The 20,518-nt window shown below is 42.2% G+C and overlaps 1 protein-coding gene across 3 annotated transcripts in view; it reads right to left on the bottom strand.

Annotated features, from left to right (window-relative positions):
• Window positions 1-18,506, bottom strand: part of SVIL (supervillin) — a 222,548-nt gene extending 204,042 nt beyond the window's left edge. The window contains exon 1 of one of the 3 annotated variants that reach the window (XM_033105614.1): window positions 18,119-18,506. The gene's annotated coding sequence lies outside the window, so the exon portion shown is untranslated. Of the gene's footprint in view, window positions 1-17,302; window positions 17,348-18,118 lie in introns of those variants that run through there. The other 2 variants (XM_033105615.1, XM_033105616.1) reach the window with 2 other exon arrangements.
• Between the last annotated feature and the right edge of the window lie 2,012 nt (window positions 18,507-20,518).

Genomic DNA, 20,518 nt, shown 5'->3' with positions numbered 1-20,518 from the left:
TATGAAGATAAAAACTTCTATCATGACAGACAGTGTTCCAGCTATATTGGGTCAAAAATCTAGACTTAACTAGACTTTTAAAACAAGAAACTGGTATTTCTCTTACTGCTTCATTCTACTATGTGATACTAATTTGTAGTTAGTTTTCTAAAGCACAGTCTATGAAAACTGTCATCAAAACTGTTAAAATTGTTCAGTATATACATATAAATGCTATGAATTACCTCCAGTTTATAGAATTACTAAAAGAAATTTAAGACAATGAATTCAATGATCACATGTTCTTTGCCAATGATCTTTGCCTGAGTAAATGGAAGAGTTTTACAAAGATTCACTGTAGAGTTAACTCTAATTCAAGATTTTCTTTAAACAAAAACAACACTTGCCAAATAATAAAGACAAAAGGAAAAAATAGCAGTGTGATTTATGTTTCTCATCAGATATCACATCATTTAAACAAGCTAAATTTGAAGTTCCAAGGAAAGAAAATGCTTATTTGTAACCTACCTAGACAAATATGAGAATTTATATCAAAATTTATACTTTTATATGACAAGTAAAAAATAATTGTTTTATACATTTTTCTAACTTGAATCAATATGCAGAAGATTTAATTGAAATCAAAATCATTATATAATATAAATTGCCCTTAAAATGTACAAGAAAAATTTAAAGAACCTCAATTAAGATTGATAAATTTAGAGTTAATTTTCAATTTTTACAATACCCTTTTGATGTTTGTGTAATAATTCTTAATTGGAATGAGTTAGAAAATTTACATAACTTGAGCAGACTTTGCTTTAACAATGAAATGCTTTTGTTTCAAAAAGTCAAATCAATTCTATAAAAGATGAGCTAGTTTTGTCAATTTGGATGCAAATATTAAGAAATATTATTTTCTGACAATTCAGTTATTTGAAAATGTAAGTATGTTTCAAACTTGGTTACACAGATCTACTTTTTCAACTTCAGGCACACCTCAGAGATATTGTAGGTTCAGTTCCAGACCACCACAATCAAGTGAGTATCACAATATAAGGGAATAGTAATATTTTTGCTGGCAGAGGGTCTTGCCTTTGATTTGTAAAAGAACACAACATCTATGGAGCACAAAGAAGTGAAGCACAATAAATGAGGTATGTCTGTATGAATTTTATGAAAACTAAATATGGACCAGTATTTCAGATAAAAATGAAATGAATTTAGAACTGCTATAATTCTACCATATACACCAAATATCAAGACATACAATAAAAAGAAAAAAAGTCTCATTAACATTTTTATATTGATTACATATTGAAATGATAACATTTTGGGTAGGCTGGGTTAAAGAAAATATATTATTGAAATTATTAATATTTCTGTTTAAATTTTTTAATTTGACTACTAGAAAATTTAAATTACATATGTGGCTCACATTATATTTCCATTGAATATTTAGAGAGTCAGACTACTCAGAGTAATCTTTTTCCAGAAGCACCAACATCATGTAAAAGTTTCTTAGAAATGCAGACTCTTAGGCTCCAGCTAAAATCTATAGAATAGAATCTGAATTGTAGTACAAATTCCATGTTTTACTAAGATGAAGTAATAGGAAAGAGATTTATCCTTTTGTCTGAGACATTTTTTAAGATAAAGAAAAGAAACTAAACAAAATACATGAAACAATACTTTCCAGGAGACAGGACATCGGGAAGCAAATGGGATAATCTGATGATTGTCCCAGCTTATTGCCTTAAAAGATTTCCTGGCCAAAACACAGCGGGGAGAATCCTGGAAGAGCCCAGCAGACTCCCTCAGTTGAGGATACAGAGCTGGAAGTCTGGGGAGACCAACGCAGCTAGTATTTGGGGGATAGAGTAGAGAGCTGAACAGAGAGAGAACTCTAAATATCTGCAAAGAGCCACCCTTGAGTATTCAGGTGAATCCTGATCATGCAAGTTTGTGAGCAAATTACAAGTGGCTGGGGATTAAAAAAAATACCAGAAAGGATTAGAGGTAACACTCACTGGTGCTCAGGACAAACAATAGTATCTGTTACCCCCAGACAGACTGGAAAACCTCATAATTCAGGCGCATTAGGTACTCAAGGATATTTATAGTAATACAAAAATATCCAGCACCCAAGAAAATAACTCATAATGTCTGGCATCCAATGCAAAGAAACAGGAAAATACAACCCATAATGAGGAGGAACGTCAATCAACTGAAACTGACCTGGAATTAAGACAGATATTAGAATTAGTAGACAAGGATGAATAGTCAACATTTTAACAGTAATGTGAATATATAAAAATACAAATTAAATTTCTAGAAATGAAACCTACAATGTATGAGATGAAAAATACACTTGATAGGATTAATGGCAGAGAAGACATCACAGCAGCAAAGGTTAGGGGACTTGAAGACACAGATATAGAAACATCCAAAATGAAAAACCAAAGAAAACAGTTTTTAAAAAACGAGCAGAGCCTGTATGAGCTGTGGAGACAGCTCAAGGGTCCTAATAATATAATTGGAGCCTTTGTGGGGGCAGGGGATGGCAGAAAATAATATTTGAAAAAAATGGCTAAAAATATTCCATAGATAATAAAAATATAAATCCAAAGAAACAAGGAGCTCAACTAACCCCAAACACAAGAAACAGAAAGAAAAATACACCAATATTATCAAATTCCTCAAAACCAGTGATAAAAAAAATCTTAGAAGCAGTCAGAGTTAAAGGATACATCACAGAGGAACAAAGGATGGCAGATTTTATGTAAAAAGCAATGCAAGTGAAAAGACAGTGAAGCAACATCTTTAAAGAACTGAAAGAAAAAAATTGTCAGCCTACGATTCTATACCCAGTAAAAATATCTTTCAGAAATAAAGACAAATAATAACTTTGTCAGATATATAAAAGTAGAAAGAACACATCATCAGCAGTCTTGCAAAATAAAACAACGTTTAACAAAGTCCTTTTAAGCGGAAGGAAAACGATATCAGGCAGAAATACGGATATACACAAAGGAATGAAGAGAACACAAATGTAATCACCTAAGTAAATATATGATTTACTCTTTAAAAAAGAAGTGACTTCTAAAACAAAAATAATAAAAATCCATGTGGACTTAATTACATATATATATAAAGTAAAATGTATGACAAAATAATACAAAGGCCAAAGTGGAAGTATACTATTACAAGGTTCTTATATTACATATAAAGTGGTATAACATCACCTAAGGGTAGACTGTGATTAGTTAAAGAGGTATACTGTAAACCCTAAAGCAACCACTAAAATATGTAAACAAAGATATGTAGTTAATAACTAACCAAAGGAGCGGCAGCCGGATGGCTCAGTTGGTTAGAGCACGAGCTCTGAACAACACGGTTGCCGGTTTAATTCCCACACAGGCCAGTGAGCTGCGCCCTCCACAACTAGATTGAAGACAACGAGCTGCTGCTGAGATGCTGGAGGGGAGGCCAGATGGCTCAGTTGGTTAGAGCACAAGCTCTCAACAACAAGGTTGCTGGTTCAATTCCCACACAGGATGGGGGGCTGTGTCCCCTGCAACTAAAGATTGAAATTGGCAACTGGACTTGGAGCTGAGCTGCGCCCTCCACAACTAGATTGAAGGACAATGACTAGGAGCTGATGGGCCCTGGAGAAACACACTGTTCCCCAATACAATTTATAAAACAAAATAAATAACTAATCAAATGAGAGAGAGTGAAATCATAAAACATACTCAAATCACACAAAAGAAGGCAGAAAACAGACAAGCAAAATAAAGCACAGGATAAATAGAAAATAAACAGCTGGATGGTAGACTTCAAGCTAACCATATTAATAATTACATTAAATGTGAATGTTCTAAATACCTCTGATTAAAAGACAAAGGTTATTGGAAAAATAAAAGCAAGATCCAACTATACACTGTGTACAAGAAATGCACATTAACATAAAGACACAAAAGCAATTATGGAAAAAGATATACCATACTAACACAAATCCAAAGAAAGCTGAAGTAACTTTACTAATATGAGACAAAGGAGATTTTAGAGCAAAGAACAAAGTGTCCAATTCATCAAAAGGACAGAACAGTCTTAAACATCTATTCATCTTAACAACCAAGCTACCAAATACAGGAAGCAAAAACTGATAGAACTGCAAGGAGAAAGACAATTCACAAGGATATTCACATATTCCAATACTGCTGTCTCGATATATTAAATACAAGTAGAACAAGTAGACAGAAAGATCAGTAAATATATAAAATTTTGCACAAGATCCTCAGGTGCATTATGATGCACAGTAAAGACTGAGAAGCACTGCTCTATATTACTTATAATGGTAGACATTTTATATTCAGATCACCTTCTGGCAATTTTTTTTCGCTTCTTACTGGTACCATCACAACTGGCTTCCAGGCTAACAAGGAATTAGAGGAAAAGGTATTTTCAGGAAAGTTAATTATAAAAAATAAAATCACAGAATTTAGAAATGGTAGGGTTGAAAGACTCTGCACTTATTCATTTTATAGACCTGGGAATAACACCAGCCCCACCATTTAGGTTTATACTCCTTGATATTTAAGGTACTCATCTGTGGGACTATGCTAAGAACTATTTTCAGATAATGTGTAGACACGCCTTGCATATAGCCTAACATAGAATGCATGCTCAATAGGCATGAGTTCCTTTGCTACCAGCATTGAGTCAGTGTGAACACTTCTGGTGCAGAGATTAGCTTTCCAGCACATCTGTTTGAATAACCCCAGTAAGGATGGGGAAGTCAATAACTTCAACAACAAAGTATGTTGGTATCTCCAGTTTGATCACTGAAAATCCTGAGACACCATTCAACTCAGCCAATTCTTTCCTTCTAACCCTCAATGAAGAGCTTTACTTCACTTATGGTAGTAATTTATATTCTTCTAATAACTGTTGCCTTATACATCATAATGGATTAACAGAAGGAAAGAAATTGGAGAGTTTTACAATGCTTTAAATTGTGATATATCATAAATAACTGTAACTATTTTAAGTTTTTTAAAAATCCCCATTGGAAAATCTCTATCACTTTTACTGACACGGTCAAATCAAGAGTGGGGAAAACAGGCTAGGGGTCAGAAGACATGCTTTACAGGCCAGACCTTGCTACCTGTTTCCTTTATGATCTTGCACAGAAAAAAAATTTTTTGGAGCCTTGTAAGCCTTAATTTCCTCATCTATAAAAGAAAGATGAAACAAGCCCTGTTAATCCTATAAAATGCACAAAGAATTTAAATGAGATGCATGTGAAATCACAAAAAATACTTAGATATAAGGTATTATTTACTTAAATATAAGGTATTTTGAATGATTACGGTCTTGGTTCCTCTTATTAAAATAGAAAATCAAGAGGGGGAATCTGTTCAATATCAAGCCACTATTTTTCTCCTTTTTAGATTTGTGCACTCAGTATTGTGTAAGCAACCATGAGTTTGTAAAATTCAAAATTTTCCCAAATTACTACTGAAAAGATTTCTCTGAAAGTATTAAAGAAGTGTAGTAACAAGAGAAAGTCTCAGTAACTTATCCAAGGCTATATCAGAATGGCCTAGAAGTTAAGAAATGTGGCTAAACACTGGCCCAAAATTTCCCTAAAAACCCTGGTAGAAAGTCAAGAAAACAATGGCAACATTATACCTCAATAAAGCTGTTTAAAAGAAAGGAAGGAAGGAAGGAAGGAAGGAAGGAAGGAAGGAAGGAAGGAAGGAAGGAAGGAAGGAAGGAAGGAAGGAAGGAAGGAAAGAAAGAAAAGGAAGAAAACAGTGGTGGTGGACTTTGGAGGATACACACATTAGAGTAAACAAAACTGTGTTTTCACTGAATTGGACACAGATCTGGGATAATCAATGTCTTTAGCAAAAAAGCAGTTAAATACTTAAATCCTATCCTCCAAGTCCATGTGGACTTAAGGTCACTGAAAACTCCAACCCAATTTGATAGTTTTGTTCTTAAAATTCTATTGCATTAGCATCAAGCTGCACTTCTGGAATTCCCTATTACACATGTGACCTTCACTGTGATAGCAATGCCATTTATTTATCAGTTTAGTGCACTGGAAAGTGAAAGTGACCTTAGAATTGGAAGATCTAGATTTGAACCTCAATCCTATCACCCACTAGATATACATACATGATTTTGCCCAGTTATTTTACCTCCATAAACCGCAAAACTGCTTATCTATGAGATGAGAATAATATTAATACTACTGACTTCACGTGGTAGTTGTTGTGATTAAATGACATTACAAATGTGAAAAATGCCGAGCAGAGTGCCCTGCAAATAAATGTGTTCAAAAAATGTTTACAAACTTGAATAAGCATCTCTTAAATTTAAATGATGATTCTTCATGATGAGTCATTTTCATAGTACTTTAACTGAAACTTCCAGTATTCACTGCTAGGAAGGCATTACTCTTAGAAAGAGCTGTTTGTCCTATCCAACTATGAATGAAACTTCAGGTAATGATAATGATAATAACAGGAAAAGCATCTTGAAAGAGAAAAATTCTCTCACACTATGAAATCTTTTCATCTTTTAAATTGTCGCCACTCTCCTATCTATCCTGAAACCAAAAAAGATATTCAATCTGCAGGCAATTTCATATTTACTACACTTGGTGATGACAGCTAATTTGGTGAGCCTAAATACAATAGAGGCAATTCTTTCACAGCTTATTAACTCTCCCCAGTTGTCCCTAGAATCAAAAACAATGGAAAAGCTATTTGGAAAACATAAGATGAAACAGAAAAGCCATTCTGGGGTAACTATCAGCAATCCATGTGAATTTGGCAACCAGAGAGGATAAAAAGCTTGGAGAAGAAAAAGTTTTGGGTAATGATTATGCAAACACAGCATTTAACTTTTTAAAGCCAACTTCTAGCGGAAATGGGAAGTGCTGGCGAAGAAAATGTATAGTGGAAACCATGGTTCCATGGTTGTGGGGCAAACGAAACATGAGTGAGTTTATAAATGTTACTAGTTCTACAACCAGATGGAGGATATTACTATTTGAACCTAGAAGCAGTATCTGTGCTCAAAAGGAAAGTGAGTTTTCTACAAGTTTGCAGTTTCTTCAAAGTTTTTTTTTGTTTTGTTTTTTTTTGAAGAAGCCTAGGCATTAGAGATGGAACTAATTTGTTCATGGAAAAAAATAAAGTGCTTTCACTGCCTGCTGTAACTAACTTGTGTTTTCTTCCAACACTGTGAGAACCAAGTATAGGAAAAACTACCACTCAATGAAAGCTTTTAGTTTTTTGAAAAAGTGATGAGGAAGTCTTTTTTAAAACACACAGATGTTGGGTTTACATAAATAATCAACCAAAACATTTTTCTGCCATATAATTTTGTTGTCAAGCATGTAATGTTTCTCTTTTTCCTGGAAACTCAATGTCAAAAGTATATAATGATTGTTTTTCAACAGATAATTGGGCAATTCTGAGGTCAAAATTATATGTATATATATTATATATATATTTATATATACATAATATAAATATATATATAATATATATCCTACTTAAAAATCTTATACCAAATTCATTTTTAGAAATAGGATGGAAATGGTCTAAAATTACTTGAAGTAAGCTCTCTCTAAACTTGAGCCCCTGGCCTATCAAATTTTCCAGGAATGTAGGTTCTTCGCCTTTTGGACTTGAAATTCAATGGACTAAAAAAATGCAGTCTTTAATATATATATATATATATATATATATATATATATATATATATATATATATATATATATATTTACTTCCAAATTTTCCACCATAAAATGTCCTCATTATGGCACACAGGGATACAGGTCTTTCTACTTGCACCACTATCAAGAGGTACCTCTAACAGGACATATAGACACAGCCCTAACATAGCACCTGCTTCACAAAGTTTCTTCCTGAGCCCCCGAGTGATTCATCCTGAAGGCCACCCGTTTATCCTCACTGGCTCCCTCGGGAAGAAGGTAAGATTGTGCTTCACTTTCAAGCCTCTCCTTTCTTTCAAAGGTGGTAGGTTTCCTCCTACCTGCCTGGCCGGTATTCTTACAATCACACCTGGGTTTTATCAGAAATACAGACTTGCAATCCTTAAAAGGCAGAAACGGGGAGATAAGAGAAGGTCGCCTACACTGTGCTGGATGTGAAGACGAGACTTAGAGCCTGTATAATGCACATGGATCTGCTTCTGCTTGATGATGAAGTTACTTTTTCCTTCAGCAGGCCTGAAGTAAAACCACCTTCCTCACTCAAACACAGCTGAGAACAGCAAGGCAGAACCAGAGGCTGTTGGCTACGATGTGCAGTCACGAGAAAAGCGACAGAGAGCTGTGGGGTACAGTCCCTCCTGGGTGACAATGAGCCTGGCAGCCAGTTTCTGCAAAGCTTGGCAGAGGGAAAAGATAAGTCTCTTTAGAAACATGGTTGGCAAAACACTGACTATAAAGAATCCTATGAGAAAATGTGTAATTACAGACTCAGAGTCACTATTTAGACTAGACCCCCACGGTATAGTTGACCCTGAACAAAATGGGTTTGAACTGCATGAGTCCACTCATACATGAATTTTGTCAATAAATATATAGTCGGCCCTTTGTATCCCCGGGTTTCACGTTCACGGATTCAACAAACTGCGGTTGGAAAAACAGTATTTTCAATTCATGGTTGGGAATCTGGGTATGTGGAGGGCAGAGTGTATGTATTGTTCTATGCCATTTTATATAAGGGACTTAAGCATCCAAGGATTTTGGTTCCTGAGGGGGTCTTGGAACCAATCCCTTGTGGATACAGAAGAACAACTAGGGAGTGAAAAGTTATACGTGGATTTGACTACACAGCACCCCAAGCCTGCATTGTTCAAGGGTCAACTGTATGTCCTTTATATGACAGTGGACACAATCTAGATCCCCACTGTACACAAAATGGCTCACCAGCTTCCTTCTTCCTTCATTACATACAGCGATGGAGATGGACAGAGCAGGAAAGGTAAACATAGGAAGATGCTGATTCATCCTCTCATTGACCGGATAAGGTTCATGACTTCGGATCTGAACTCAAACGAGACTCTACAACTGATTACTTTACCTCATTTGAGGTACTTAACCTATCAAGGCTTCTGCTTCTAAGATTGTGCCGATTAAAAGAGGCACAGCACGCCAAGCCCTCAACACGGGGCCTGGTGAACGTTACAGTCAATCCCCGATGCTGCTCTCAGCAGCAGCACCCGCCCCACCATCACTTCCCGTGTCTCCATGAGTCTCGGAACGTGCTTCCATCGCGACACGTAGGAGGGTGTCATACCCTCCTACGCTTCTGCGGTTACAAATGTCTCCCAGTTGTAAGCTCCGTGTGACAGGATTAACTCTATATTCTCAAAACTAAGCAAGCACACAAACGCAGGTGCACACCATGTAGTTAAAAAAAATGTTTGCTGAACAAATGAGTGAATGAACAGTCTGTGTGATTACTGTCTCGTCTTGTTTCTATATAATTTCAACTTAAAAAAACCTATCTCCAAACGTTGTTATAGATGGACAATTGGACTAGGTTAACTGAACGTGATGACCACATCAAGATCCTGCAGAAACAAATTAAAGAACGTCGCTGAAACAAAGATTCCTTGGTTTGGAGTAATTACAGTCTATATTAACATGAGCTCCTATCCCAGAGCTCTATATAGACTCCCATATCTACTAGCGCAAGACAACTGGGCTCTTTGCTCAGTTGGGCGTTCTGGGACATTCAAGAACTACACTCCGTTTTGGCACAGGTAAGCATCCTTTCACTTTTTTCAGAACTTAAAATAAAAAATAAAAAAGGAGACCACAATGAAATTAAGTAGTTTAAGTAGTTTAAGTAGATGAAATTAAGTAAATTAAGTAGTCAGCACCAAAAAAAAATCATTCAGAAAAAGAGCAATTTCCATGCAGTGATGAAGTACCAGGTGGGAGGGCATGGGAGCTCATGGCAAACACGGCCTTACCAGCCATGGATGCCATCCCTGCAGCTCTGGCTAACAGCCAACCCTGCTCCATTCCTGACCCCTCCATTCCTTCATGGTCATAGCTTTGGAAAGAAAAATAAAGATTCCTAAATCAATGATCTCATCAGACCTGCCCTCCAATAGATCTTCATGGACATAAGATCCCTGCTAGGAAATAGCCCGGATGAGCCCCTGGAACAAAGGCCCCAGCAAAAAGTTAATACAACCAACCGTTCATGAACTATCCATAAGCCAGCCTGGCCACAAAGCACAATCTGCTTTCCAAGATCTTTCAGAAATACAACTTAAAAAAAATAAATAAATAAGGAAGCAAACATTAATTCTGCTCTGTGTATGTACAATTTCCATTTGCAATGGGAAGGTTATCCAAAAACAAACTCATGTTTCAGTTACTTTCCGGGTACTGCCACATGAAAGGAGAGCCAAAGTAAATTCCAAATCCTTTTCCCCAAAGTTCAGGCCCTTCAAATGCCCTGACCCAACCAGTTTCAAAACTGGTGTTTCCAAGCTTCAATTTCAAAGAACCATTTTTTTAAAAGCAAAGTTTCCTCTAAATAAAATCTGTGATAAAGTATTAGTGTCATTATTGTACCCAATGCAGGTGACAGCCAAACAGGACTGGCTCGGGACCAAGGCAGAAAAAGTGACTGCAAATTGTTGAGAAGAACAAATAAGAAAGAAAGAATCTATGTCCTAAGAAGCGCTGTCAAAAAAGGGGAGGAAGGATTGTATATGTGAAAGTTGCTAAGAGAATAAATCTTAAATATTCTTATCACAAGAAAAAAGATTTTGTAACTGTGTATGGTGATGGATGTTAACTAGACTTATTGTGGTGATCATTTAGCAACATATACAAAGAGAAAATCATGTTGTATGCCTGAAACTAACAATGTTCTATGCCAATTACATCTCTATAAAAGAATTAAGAGGGTTAAAATAGTGCCCGGGACGGGGGGGGGGGGGGGGGGGGGGGGGGCAGGGGGTGCGAGGAGGAGGAAGGAAGAGAGAAAAAAGGGCAGGGCAGCCCTGGATAGAAACAAGGACATCTGCTGGAAACCCAGGGAAAGGGAAAGTATAGACAAAAAGAGTCAGTGTGTACAGAGGAGGAGCCCAAATGGGGCAGCCTGATCAGCCAGAGAAAAAGCTGACAGAAGTAATCAGAAAGGACAGCAAGGGGGAAAACCTACTGCGTGTCAAAGAGTGAGCAGTGGGGAAAGCAATTAAACACCAATGACAGATGGAGATAAGGGCATCTGAGGCAAAGTGTCTGTAAGACATTTGAAACCGAGGACTGCCAGGAGGTAGCTGGGCGAGCAGCAACAGACCAAGAGCAGGAGGGGCAGTGTGTCAGACAGAAAACAAAGGGTCCTAGAATGAGGAGAAAGCTGCCCAAGTTAGGGGGCAGGAGGGCGGGCTTTTAGTGTGTGTGTGGATAACAGGGCAGTGGGTGCACGAGAAACTCTAGAGAAGCCCTGAGAACAGGAGGGCCCTCCGTGCTGCATCCCCAAAGTTCATCACCTTCTTCCTCCTACAGGTAGATGGCTGCTCTTTCTAACCTCTCAGGAGCACGATGCTAAAGGGACAACACGGTCACCATTACCAAAGGATGCTGGCTCATGTCCAACAGTCCCCCTTGTGGGAGAGTCAAGATTGGCTAACTCTGACCATCCATCTATGCCTGACATCCATCAAGACTTGGGTAGCACTCCAAACCACTAATCAGGAATAAACACTTTGATGCAATAAACGTGAGGTCATCTTCTGAAAGGAGCTGGGCTGGTTGAGGAAGGATAACGGGTCCCGTAGCCATTGTTGGGCCTCTATTTGTGTGTGGGGGTGACAGGAAGGAGGGATCCATGTGTTAGAAAGCTGACAGCTGCACATGAGAGCCGAGACTTAAAAACATAACCTGATCAGTGAACAAGTAAACTGTGCAGAGAAGTGTAATAAGGAAGAGAGTTCTCACAAGGAAGGAACCCAGTGAGGACCACTGTAGTTGGGCACAAACAACGGAGCCTCAGGAAGGAGGTGATTCACCCTCAAGCTTTGTGTAAATTGATCCTTCCAAGACTCAGCCTGTGAGATTGTTGAATTTGGAGTCAGGAGATTTTCATTCTAATCCTAGCCCAGGGAAGGCTCTCAATTGCCCAGCCTCAGTTTCCTCTTCTGCAAAACAGAGCACCCGAGCCATCAGCCCTGAGAGCCCAACCGAGTTCTTGAGAGTCTCAAACAAAAATATCAGTATAACCAACTGAAAACTGAAACACTGTGAAAATGTAATATTACTGTGCAAAAGGAATGAAGTAGAAGATGCATGAATGTATAAATGGAGCCCAGAAGGGATTAAAGAGTTTAAAATTATGGGCCTAACTCAGCAACTGTGAGTAGTAAGTAGCTAGGGGATCCGAAGCAACAGCAGTTTCCAGTACAAGAGTCCCTAAGAATTCGCTGAGATTCAGAGTCAAAGGATTTTAGACATGTCCAAGTGATTATGGTTTATTTTACAACCTCTTCTAGAACAAAGGGATTGATGCTGACTGAATCCCAATAAAGGGTTGTGATTTATGCTGTAACTTCTAGAGGGCATTTATATATCTCCACTCACACTAAGTAGGAGGGCAAAATGTGTTCAAGTGCTGGGCAGGAGTTGGGGAACAGGGAGGCTGAGGTAGAGACAGGGTCTCCATAAAAACACAAGGCCTTCTCTTATTAGTACCTGTACTCAAATTCAATAAACCATATAGTGCCTCTTGTACCTTCCTGTACCCAGACTCTCCTCGATTTTTATTGGCATGTCAACTTGGTACTCTGGCTTTATTTGAGCTGACATGATTACAACACCAACATGATTACAAAGAAAAAAAAAGGTGCCTGAAGAGGTACTTTCACAAAAGATGCTGCCTCTTGGATAGCCCTCATATGGTATTCATTTATGTCTGTTGTTTCTAAAATGTGAGTCCATCTGGGCCAAAGCCCTTACTCATCATTATAGGGTCTTCAGGCCTGCCACACTGTAAACACTCAACAGGAGATTTGCTGAATTAAATGGAGAGCCAAATCACCTTGGGTAAGTGAAAACTTGGAAACTTACACTTTCTCACAGATAATATAAGGGGGTGTGGGCAAAGTACCTCCCAGCTCTCACAAATGCAAAATAACCTAATCTTCTGAAAACAAAAAAGCACAGTCTGGACACACACATTGTAACTTTTATATATCTCATGCAATAGAAAAATGTATATAATTAAACCGATTCATATGGCAATTTTTAAAAAAACACTTAATTTCAATATTAGACACATTCCTTTGTTAGGGAATGAAATACAAAAGCTGTCTAGGTTTTAAGTATGGAAAAACTATACACCCTGGTTATCCTCAAAAAATGTACTCAGAAAAAAAAAATGTTAATTCTGACATTTCCTATTAAACCCTCTCCCCTGGCAGACTGTATCTGGAATAACATTGACATAACAGAAACAAATAAGACTATTCACAATGGCTACAGTTTAACAAAGGTGTCTAGATTTTTACCTTCCTTGGTTACTGCACAAAAGCAGCAAATGTAAGTACAGTTGCCCCAGCAGCTGGCAAATTCTCTCCCATATGCGAAGAAGTTGTGGAACAGCTGGGGAATGCAAGATGCTTTTGAACAAGCTGCTATGTGATCCAAAATAAGGCTGTCTGTTAGTCTTCCCTACAATGGAAGCGACAGCCCAGCACAGGTCTGGCGCATGCCCTGCAGCTGCTTCTTTCTTCTCAGTCGGGAGTGCAACAAGTGGCTACAAATGGCGAGAGATGCACAAAAGCAGGAACCTGGCTCCTAACCCTTTGCATGCATGCTGTCACTTGGCTACACACGCAGCTCATTTTTCAGTGCAGGGAGAAAGCTGCATTTCATATCCAAAGGTAAAACCTATATAAGCCTTTAAACAGCAATCTCTCCCTGTATTCCAGTGCTACATATGTACTTCTTGGTGACAACTTTCACAATTGGGTGGTGTTCAAGGACATTATAAGGTTTCCAGTGCTTTAGCCCTTTATTATTTAAAAGATAAATGCAAAAAACAAAATCAAGAACGACAAAGTAGCAGTGGAAGAGGTGTTTCAAAAACAGCTTGATATATAAGAAACTATTTCTCCACTTGTATTTGCTACATGAAAAAACTTTTTGTACATGTCAAATATCTATACTGGTTGTTCACTAGTTCTTCAGCTTAACTGAACATAACTGTGTGTCTTTGTATCATCTTCCAAAAGTTAGTTTAGCAATTTTCAGATAATACATAGTTTACCACATTTGAGCAAATGTTTTTGAAATCTTATCTCAAATGCTACTCTTTCGTCTATCAATTTGGTGGCTCATCTTTAAGCAGACTCCAGAAATACTCTGTTTTCCAAGGAAATAGTCCCTCTTGCCAAGATTGGTCCAGCGCAATTTTTACAGAAGCAGGTATTTTTCATTAATGTTATAAATGGCTAGTGAATGAGCAAAGAGACTACTTGCTTCCTTTTCTCCAGTTTGTTTGGTTGTGAGGTGTTTTTTTTTTCCTTAAGTCCTTCCTGTCATCTTGGCCATTAGTGTATTGGCTTCCAATGTAAAGGAAAGAGACGAATGGAGGGCTGGCCACAAAATGACACAGTGGTAAAACTCGGAGGAAAGCCCTCCAGTTCAGGAGTCCCTTGTAAATTCCTTAGCAACTAGACAAAGTTTTCCATCACTGGCCAACCACCACCTCCCCCGACACACACACACACACACACACACACACCACCAGTTTGATGACAAGAAAGAAGAATCACTGACTGTACTACATTGCGCATTAACTAAGAAGAACAGGGAGTTCGAGACAACTGCCAACATTTTACCTTTTTTGGCTGAGGGAAGGGAGGAAAAGAATTCTGTTCCTAAACACCATAGTTATTAGTTAACATGTGTTGAGCAGCTATAATACATTGTGGTAGGCTCTGTGCTACTAAGTACCTTACATGGAGTATTGACTTTGACCCTCAAACCTGGAGGTGTTATGTTATCCGTGTCTTAGAAGAGGAAAGTGAAGCTCAGAGAGGCTGAGCAACTTGCCCAACATGACAGAGCTATAAATGGTGCAGGTGGCATTTGGAGCTGGCCATTCTGACTTCAGAGGCTTGTCTTTAATCATCATGCCTCGCTGTCTCCACGACTGGCACTGCACTAGGACATTCTGAGTCACTGGCTGTCATTCCAGACTTTCAAACAACATCTTTAAGGCAGTCCATCTTAAGTACATGCAGGACAATAACAATGTTCCATATAATAAACTTGATTTGAGTGCAACGATGCATAAAAGTGTGTGGATGTTCTTTCTCAGGTGGCTAAAAGGAATTTTACAATTGTAACTTTCCGAGGCAGACTTCACTTAATTTTAAGCACATATTCAGCAGGTGACAAAGTCACATAGCTTAAACAGGGTAGGAACTACAGCTCCTTGCTTCAGGGAATATAAAAGAGCTCCATGCTTGTAGCGTTCCTGCCCCCAGGCCTGCCTACCAATGGAGAAACCACATAAAGCAAAGGACAGCTATTTCTGACTCTCTTTGGAGTTGTCAGATAATTCTCAGGGTTTATGGTTGTCCTCATACACCCTAAGCTTTGAACTAAGATTGGTGTAGTTGAGGTGTTGTCTCTAAGAAAAGCGAGCAATATGCAGAAAGTCAATCTACCCTTCATGCCTAATGTGATCAAACCAAAACTGGGGTTACAGCCTATACCCTGATTCTTCAATCAGCAATTCATTAAACGAAAAAAAACAAACAAACAAAATTCAGTAACAGCCTTTGCAAAGAAACTGGGATAAGCAAACAGTACTCTGGAGGGCAGACTCTGGGACCTGTAAACCTCTTTAAGCCTCAGTTTCCTCATCTGTAACATACAAAGAACCGCTATGGAGGAGGCTGTGAGGTTTAAAACATAAAGGTGAAAATCCTACCCCAGTGTGTATGTAAGTTTCGCTCTATTAGGCTCTTCAGAAAAACCAGTTCCTGCACTTTCCCTACTACAGAAGAGAGTGGCGGCAGATAAGAATACAAGCGAATTCTATCCATTGATTACTGAGGGATAAGGTTTCACACCTGAGCGGAGGGCCCTGGGTTTCCCTTCAGCAGCACTTCCTCCTCTGCGTCTAGCTCAGGGGAACGTCTGGCGCTGGGTGGAGAGGCTGCCACTGCCATTTCAGTGACAGTACTTGTGTAAGTGCTGGGGTTTGTATAAAGTTACCCGGGAAAACAAGGAGGCTCTCTTAATTTCCCTGCTGTCCTCTCCCCTTCTGGGGAACCTCCAATGGCGATGAACTGTCAGACTTCACCAGAGCTGTGATTGCCTGCGCCAGAAGCGCTTAACCCCGCACCTGACCCAGATTGTGGCCTGGACTGGAGCCTCCGGGCCGTTAACTCACAGTAATGCAATTACCGCCTTCTGGAGCTCTGCTCAGGGTGCCGGGGGCTGCTGGCGGTCACCGGGGACTACACCCCGCCCTTCCCAGAGCCCACACGCGTCCAGAATCTGTAGGGAGAGGCGTGGACGGCTGGCCCGCTGGGCGAGGGGCGCCGGGAGTTCAAAGCCGGCGGGCCCCGCGGGAGGGGCGACCCTGGGACCCAGAGGAGCGGCGCGGGGGCCACCGCAGCCCTCTCCACTAGCCCGGAAAAGAAACAGGCGGTGTCGCAGTTCTGAATACACGCGTGCCCCTCCCCGGGCCGCTCTCTTCCCCGCCCCTACTCCTCGCGTAACGGGCTGTGGGCTAACTTCCCGAAACTTGGCAGAGGGAAATCCTGACCCCGCAGGCACCTCAGGGCGGCGCGCGCCCGGGCGAGCAAGGGACGGAAGTGGGTGGGAGCAGTGGCCGCGCAGAGCCTTTGTTACCGATCAGGGACCCCGCGGGCCGCCAGAAGCACCCAGTCGCCGGGTCCCGGGAATCGGCCGACCCCTCCTTGCCTGCCGCCCTCGGCAGGACCGCCCAGAGCCAGAGTAAAATTGACCCCACCTCCGGTCCCTCGTGTCTTAGTGTCGCCGGCCTTAGCCCTACGCTGTGTTCCCTGCCCCTTGACCACCGCGCGGAGGGACGTTCCTCACCTTCCCGAGCTTTCCCCAGACCTCGGGGCGGGGGCAGAATCGTCGCTTCCCGCCCTACAGCAGCTCACCAGCCCTAACTTGTCAACAGCACCACCGCCACTCCCTACCTCCTTTCTCAGAGCGAGGATCGGTCCCCGTCTCCGGGTGATTTACCGTGCTCCTTACCTGGAGTCTCGCACAAGTCCCCTCCCTTGGCCGGCCCGCGCAGCGATCAGGCGCTGGCGCCCTCTGCCGGGCCACCAGGCGGGAGCACCCTGGGGACACAGCGAGGAGCAGGGCCGAGGGTCGGGAACAAGCAGCCCAGCCGAGCGCAGGAATCCCCGCGCCTCCCACCGTGGGTCACCCCTTCCCCAAATAGGGGTCAGAGCGCTGGGACCCTCCTAGGACGTTATGCCCTGGCTGGGGCCAGACCTCGGGCAAAGAGGACCAGAGCTGTCCCCGCGCCCGGGGCAACCACACGCGCCGTGAGTCGCCCCGCTGGTGGGCCAGCGGGTCCAGACCTGCCTCCAGGATGTGTCCCGAGGAAACCGTGATGACTTTAAATCCTACGTAGGTCCTGATTTAAAATACTGCAAAGGCAGTTGTGCTGTGTGCAAACAAAGTTTGTGTCCTGTATCTCAGTAGCCCTCTTCTCTCTCAATTAAAGGAACCGAGGGAAGGGCGGTAGCCTGGCACATTTCCCCTCCCCTCACTCCCCCACCCCGGGTCCTAGGACTAGAAGGGGGCTTGGATCGAGGTCCAGGTGCAGCGCAGCGCCTGGACCTCTTGGGTCTCGGTCGAGCCGAAGGTCTGGCTTGGGACTGTAGAACTCGCTTTTTCTCCAGAGTAAACACACTGCCATCAGTTTAGCCTACCGCCCGCCCCCAGGTTCTAAGTGAAACTTTGGAGAGAACCAGAGGGGGGTGAGGTGGAGGAGAAAACCTACGCGTCCTGTCACTGACCGCATCCACACTCTCACCCCAACTTCGCGACACCACTCACCTACTCCGCGCGCCTCTGCAGAGCCGAGGCCAAGCAAGCCGCCCTCGCTCACCTGCCAGGCGGGCCGCGCGCACAAAGTTCCCGAGGCGATCGAGGTAGTAGCTACGCCGCGGTGCCGGGCCGGGGGCGCACACTGGCTCGGGACCTCGGCGGTGACACAATCCCCGCTCTAGCCGACTCTCACCAAGGGGCCCTGGAGAGTCTGCCCGGCCTCAGTTGCCACAGCTGCGGAGTAGAGCAAGTTGCAAGGCTGATCCGGGCGGACCCGGCGCCTACTTCCCAGCCTGCGGGAGCACGAGTCTCCGCTTTGCGGACGGAGCCTGGTATTAATTGTAGGGCCCCCGGGTGTCGGCCGCCGGGCGCTCTGAGTGGCTCGGACCGCAAGCCAGACCCGCGGGGCCGGCACCACCCACCTCTCCGCGCGCACCCGCGCGCACGCGCCGGGCGGCTTCGGCTCCGGCTCCGGCTCCCGGCTCCCGGCTCCCGGCTCCCGGCTCTCACCCGCTGAAACTCGCAGCTGCCTGGAGGCTGGGGGGTGCCGCTCACCTTAGAGACCCTGAGCGGGCGCGCTGCGTTTCCAGCCGCTGGTTCTAGAGATAAAACCTTCCAATGTGTGCGAACTTTGCAGTCGTTCGCGCTCTGGACCAGTTGTCAAGGAGATCACTCACAACCATGAAAAAGTCACGTCACCCTCCCAACTGCCGGCCTTGACAGGGCACCATTACCCTGTCTCAGTGGTTCTCATACATGACACTTAAGCTAATCAGAATCTCCTAGATTTGTTAAAACAGATTGCTGCCTACTCCCCGCCCATCCCCCTTTTCTGATTCTTCAACAAGTCTTCAAGGTCCCAAGAATTGGCATTTCTAACAAGTTCCCAGGTGCTGCTGAGACAGTTGTGACGACTAAATGAGTTACGGTTTGTGAAGTACTTGGTAATCTGCTAAACAGTAGATAAATTTAGACATGCTAAATCCACTTGTTCACATTTAATTTCCCTCCAACACCTACTTCTTTTCCTCACATTGTTAGACTCTTCTATTTTTCCTCTCAAGTAGGCACCAAGCTTATGTATACAAGCCCCCATCAGACAAATGAAAGGTGAGTGTATTAGTCTGCTAAGGCCACCATAACAAAATTCCACAGACTGGGTCGACTAGACAACGGAAATTTATTTTCTCGCAATTCTGGAGGCTGGAAGTCCAAGATCAAGGTGTCAGCAGGGTTAATTTTTCCTGAAGCCTCTCTCTTTGGCTTGTAGTTGGTTACCTTCTCCTTGTGTCTTCACATGGTATTCTTTGTGAGTGTGTGTGTGTGTGTGTGTGTGTGTGTGTGTCTTTGTCCTAATTTCTTATAAAAACACCAGTCATGCTGGATTAGGGCCCACCCATAAGACCTCATTTTAATTTAATTACCTCTTTAAAGACACAGTCTCCAAATATAGTCACATTCTGAGGTACTGGGAGTTGGGACTTCAACAGACGAATGTTGGGGGTACACAACTTAGTCTGTAATAGTGAGTTTCAAGACCCCTAAAGCCCTAAAACAGAAGTTGAAATTCTGCCTTTTCTAGTCCCTACTCCATCCCCGGGGCCCTCCACTAAAGGCTGGCCTGGGGACTCACACACAGTTCAGTTCGGTGTTTGGAGCTGGAGGGACTTAAAATCTAGTAAAGAAACAGCCCTTTCAACTCAGCGGATGATGCTTTGAAAGACCTCAGTACGACACTCCCATCTGTGAAAATATTAGGAATCTATCAGGAATTTGGGACCCCTACCCAGCAAATATTCCACAACTGACTTTTTACCCTTTTCCAATGACTGTACCAAGTCACCCTTACCTTGGACCAGGCATTGTTGGAGCTATGCCCTCTGCCTGTCACCCGTGTCATCTCCAGAGGGCTCCTGAAGGAAGGACTGTGTAGAATAAATACATTAAAGGCTCTTCATTACTCTTGCTGTCCATGAGTGCTCTGACCGCATTTACAGCTTAGAGAAGACAGAAAGGAAGTGAGGATGAGGGCTGTTTGCACTGACCCGACACTAACCAGAGCCATCCAAGTGACTAACCTTCGGCAAATCAGTAATCGCCCTGAATGTGGGGCCTTCCCCGGGCTGCATCCCCAGTCCTCTGCTGGTCCTATTTCATATATTTGCTTTGTGGCTTCATTCAACACCAGGCCAGACCTCTCCCCAAGCTCCAGATCCAAATGGGTATTGCATCACCATAGGTACTTCAAACTCAGTATGTCCATCATTGAACTCTTTACCCAAACTTCGTCTGCCCCTACATTTCCTGTGTGAAACCTGGGAGTCCTCCGAGACATGACTTGCTGTTATCGACGTGCTACTATGTCCTTAATGTCTCTCAGGGGCCTCCCCTCTTCTCCATTCCCACCAC

The sequence above is a fragment of the Rhinolophus ferrumequinum genome, chromosome 5 (genome assembly GCF_004115265.2).
Source record: "Rhinolophus ferrumequinum isolate MPI-CBG mRhiFer1 chromosome 5, mRhiFer1_v1.p, whole genome shotgun sequence".
NCBI lineage: Eukaryota > Metazoa > Chordata > Mammalia > Chiroptera > Rhinolophidae > Rhinolophus > Rhinolophus ferrumequinum.
This window is presented reverse-complemented; position numbering and strand designations above follow the sequence as displayed.